This window comes from Capra hircus, chromosome 12 (assembly GCF_001704415.2).
Source record: "Capra hircus breed San Clemente chromosome 12, ASM170441v1, whole genome shotgun sequence".
Lineage (NCBI taxonomy): Eukaryota > Metazoa > Chordata > Mammalia > Artiodactyla > Bovidae > Capra > Capra hircus.
This window is the reverse complement of record NC_030819.1, coordinates 10,046,097-10,050,875: the sequence shown is the minus strand read 5'-3', so window position 1 is coordinate 10,050,875 and position 4,779 is coordinate 10,046,097.

The window sequence follows — 4,779 nt, the reverse complement described above, 5'->3', positions numbered from 1 at the left end:
TCCCTCCCTGGAGGACGGAGGGGCGGGACAGAAAGCTCTTCTATCAGCTGGTTGGTTCTCCCAGCGATCAGCCCCCATCCTTAGGTGCTTCCAAAAATCACCTTGTTCACATAATAAAATACACCTACATGATTCTCTGCACTTAGAGAATTACAAGGTTTAGGAGCTGGGAGCCAGGAACTGTAGACGAAGACCAAATATATATGAGAAAGAATTCTGGTCATCTGAGTGACCAAATACATCTTATGAAAGCTTTTGAACCATGGTGCTGGAGAAGACTCTTGAGAACCCCTTGGACTGCAAGGAGATAAAACCAGTCAATCCTAAAGGAAATCAGTCCTGAATATTCATTGGAAGGTCTGATGCTGAAGCTCCGAAGTTTGGCCACCTGATGCAAAGAGCCCACTCACTGGAAAAGACCCTGATGCTGGGAAAGATTGAAGGCAGGAGGAGAAGGGGATGACAGGATGAGATGGATGGAATCACTGACTCAATGGATATGGGTTTAAGCAAACTCCAGGGGATAGTGAAAGACAAGGAAACCTGGTGTGCTGCAGTCCATGGGGTTGCAAAGAGTCAGACACAACTTAGCGATTGAACAACAACAAATGAATCACAATATTGCATCACAATTTTTAGTACAAATGCCACCTGCCAGAAGCCTTCTTGTCCTAGACTGGGAAACGGTGGCTAGTCAATTAACATTAAAAAGTTGGGTAAACTATAACTCATTTTTGTTTGAAGTATGATTCCCAACCTCTCTTACAAAAATAAAAAGTAGATTTCTCCTAAAGAATCAAGCAGACATTTAACATTTTGACAGGCATATGAGAGATCTGATACGCAGGTCAAGAATCAAATCTCCTGAGAAATCTGTATGAAGATCAAGAAGCAACAGTTAGAACAGGACATGGAACAACAGACTGGTTCCAAATCAGGAAAGGAGTATGTCAAGGCTGTATATTGTCACCCTGCTTATTTAACTTCTATGCAGTGTACATCATGAGAAACGCTGGGCTGGATGAAACACAAGCTGGAATCAAGACTGCCAGGAGAAATATCAATAACCTCAAATATACAGGTGACACCACCCTTATGGCAGAAAGTGAAGATGAACTAAAAAGCCTCTTGATGAAAGTGAAAGAGGAGAGTGAAAAAGCTGGCTTAAAACTCAACATTCAGAAAACCAAGATCATGGCATCCAGTCCCATCACTTTTTGGCAAATAGATGGGGAAACAATGGAAACAGTGAGAGACTTTTTTTTCTTGGGCTCCAGAATCACTGCAGATGGTGACTGCAGCCATGAAATTAAAAGATGCTTACTCCTTGGAAGAAAATCTATGACCAACTTAGACAGCATATTGAAAAGCATAGACATTACTTTGCTGACAAGGGTCCATCTAGTCAAAGCTATGGTTTTTCCAGTAGTCATATATGGATGTGAGAGTTGGACTATTGAAAGCTGAGCACCAAAGAATTGATACTTTTGAACTGTGGTATTGGAGAAGACTCTTGAGAGTCCCTTGGATTGCAAGGAGATCCAACCAGTCCATGCTAAGCGAAATTAGTCCTGAATATTCACTGGAAGGACTGATGCTGAAGCTGAAACTCCAACACATTGGCCACCTCATGTGAAGAACTGACTCATTGGAAAAGACCCTGCTGCTGGGAGAGATTGAAGGCAGGAAGAGAAGGGGACGACAGAGGATGAGATGGTTGAATGGCATCACCAAGAGTTTGAGCAAGCTCCAGGAGTTGGTGATGGACAGGGAGGCCTGGCATGCTGCAGTCCATGGGGTTGCAAAGAGTTGGACATGACTGAGTGACTGAACTGAACTGAACTGAAGCCTTTGAGCTGTGTAACTTAATATTTGGATACTTGACAATTTGTTTCTTTATGTAATTTATAAAATGGTGATGTGTATTGACATTAGCTCAACCATATATGTATACTGTCCAGGAACATTTGGTTATAGTTCTGTGGAAGAACTAATTTTGTCAGTGTTCACCAGCTTATAAAAATCTAGTGCGAGAGCTTAAATATTAAATAAATGCGTGCATGCTCAGTCATGTCTGACTCTTTGTGACCCTATGGACTGTAGCCCGCCAGGCTCCTCTGTCCATGGAATTTTCCAAGCAAGAATCTGGAGTGGGTTACCATTTCCTTCTCCATTAAATGAATAATAAAATGGAAAAAAAAAAAGTTGGATAAACTGCAGAACACACACACAGATGGGGCCTGATTTAACAATGGTTTGGCTTATAATTTGTTGACTTTATGATGGTGTGAAAGAGATAGCCATTCAGTGGAAACTGTACTTAGGATTTCGGAGTTTGATCTTTTCCTGGCTGCTGAAGTTCTCTTCAGTCCGGCCCTCCTTGGTAACGCTGGGAGTGGCAGGTGCAGGCCTTCATCGGCCATGAGGTCACAGGTCAACAACCATTCTGCACCCAGACGGCCATTCTGTTTTGTGCTGCCAGCTCAGAATTCAATAAATTACATGAGATGCTCAACGCTTCTTTAAAAAATAGGCTTTGTGTTAGATGATCCTGCCCAGATGTAAGCTAGTGTAAGTGTTCTGAGCACATTTAAGGTAGGCTGGGCTAAACTGTGATGTTTGGTAGGTTATGTGTATTAATGCATTTCAGCTTATACTTTGAACTTACAGTGACTCATCAGGCTTACTGGGTGGCGCTAGTGGTAAAGAATCCGCCTGCCATCGCAGGAGATGTAAGAGGTTCAATCCCTGGGTCATTGGGAAGATCTCCTGGAGGAGGGAGGGCATGGCAACCCACTCCAGGATTCTTGCCTGGAGAATTTCATGGACAGAGGAGCCTGGTGGGCTATAGTCCATTGGGTCAGAGTCAGACACGACTGAAGCACCTTAGCACACATACATATGCGTATTATATATATATATATATATATATATATATATATATACACACACACACACAAACAGGAGCCCATATATTAAATATTTTAAGTTAAAACATGTCAGTGGTGTTAATGTCACTAAGGCCTTTTTAAAAATTGTAGTTGTACTGATTAGAAATGTGTGTCTTTCACAATCCATACCCACATTGCATCGCTTATGAGTTCCAGTTTGGATTTTTTTTTTAATTGAAGTTAGCCCCAGAACTCAGCAAAGCAATCGGATCATGTGTCATCTTGGTTTTCTCCATTTTTCCGAATGACCTGTAAATGTTACACTCTCGCCTGTCGTGACAGCGTTTTTTGTTTTGTAAGCAATTCACCTTCACCAAACTTCCCAAAGCATTTAACTTAGTTCTTAAAACAACAGCTCGTTCTTTTGGCCTTTATACTTTATTGGTTTATGTAATAATGATATAATTTTGATAACAACTGATATGAGAAGCTTTGGGAAAAAACACAGCTGTGTCTTGGGGAGCCCAGAGCCCCACTTGTGGGCACAGAAGACCAGGAGCTGGGTAGAAGCCACCAGCCACAAGCAGGCAGCATGCGGCCCGTGACCCTCAGACCCACAGAGCTCCTGAGATGGCTGAGTGAGGTCTGCTAAGAGAATGTCTGTTGTGGCATCAATAGTGAGTAAGTAGGACTTGCCTGGTGGTCCAGTGGCTAAGAATCCTTGCAATGCAGGGGACTCAGGTTCAATCCCTGGTTGGGGAACTAAGATCCCACCGGCCATGGAACAACTAAGTTCTCACGAAAGATCCTGCATGACCAAGACCCAACACACCCAGATAAATAAGTAGAGGGAAACAAAGGGGGAGAAAAAAATCTAAAATACTAAAACAAAGAAAGAACAGCAAGAAGTCCATAAAGATTGGGACCATTGCCAAAGAGGTCTCCCAAAGGGTGGCAGCAAGAAAGTTTAGGGGGCCTCTGCCCCCGATTTCTTATCCAGCTGCCTCGGTGGCCCCCGTCCTCACTGAGCTGTAGTGAACGAGTGACAGCATGTCACCAGTTCCAGTGTCCCCATCACGAGGGATTCCCGCGGCCTGAGATGTGACCCGACCTTCAGGGTCGGGGTCTCCACGGGGAACCCGGCCCGTCTGAGCCTGGCCGCCCATAAGCCCACACACGCCAGAGGGACTTCACCTCTGTGTTGGCCCCATGCACCGTGGCATGGCGAGGAGAGAGAAAACTGCAGTGAAAGCTGGACCGTGGTTAGCTTGCGGTGGGTGGTAGTGCCAAAAGAGCAGGGATTCTGAGTGCAAATATGCTTTCTGGGGAAAGCTGACAGCCAGAGGGACATTTGGGCATCTATCAACTCCATTTCTGGAACTCTCATTCTTCCTCCTTAAAGCTGTCAAGTGATTAAAATTCTTAGAAGTCATCAGGAGACCCTCCACCCAAGGGCAGAACCTTCCAGACACCTCCACGGGTCGTTCATGCACCAGAATGTGACCCAGGGACCTCATTCTAGAGCCCCCACCCACAGGGCCCACCCCCACCCACCGGCCCTACACCTTCCTCTGGACTAAGCTCCCTCATGCAGAGTGAGGGCACCTTCTGAGGGGGTCACTCTGATGCTTCCATTCTGACATGCAGTTATTTTGATTGGGGCTGCAAAACAAACCGTGGCAGTTGACCTTTTTCTTGGACCAACTAGTATTTAAGCAGACCCCCCCTTACTCCTTCCTCCCAGTCTCATTTTGCTCATGGGACTCTGATGTGGTATCACAGGGGCTTACAGGAGGGGTCAGGGATGGGCTGAGACTCTTCCAGAGAAGAGTGGAAAGAGGGGTGCTCAGATATGGGTGGGTGTTAAAAGCTGGATCCCCAAATAAGA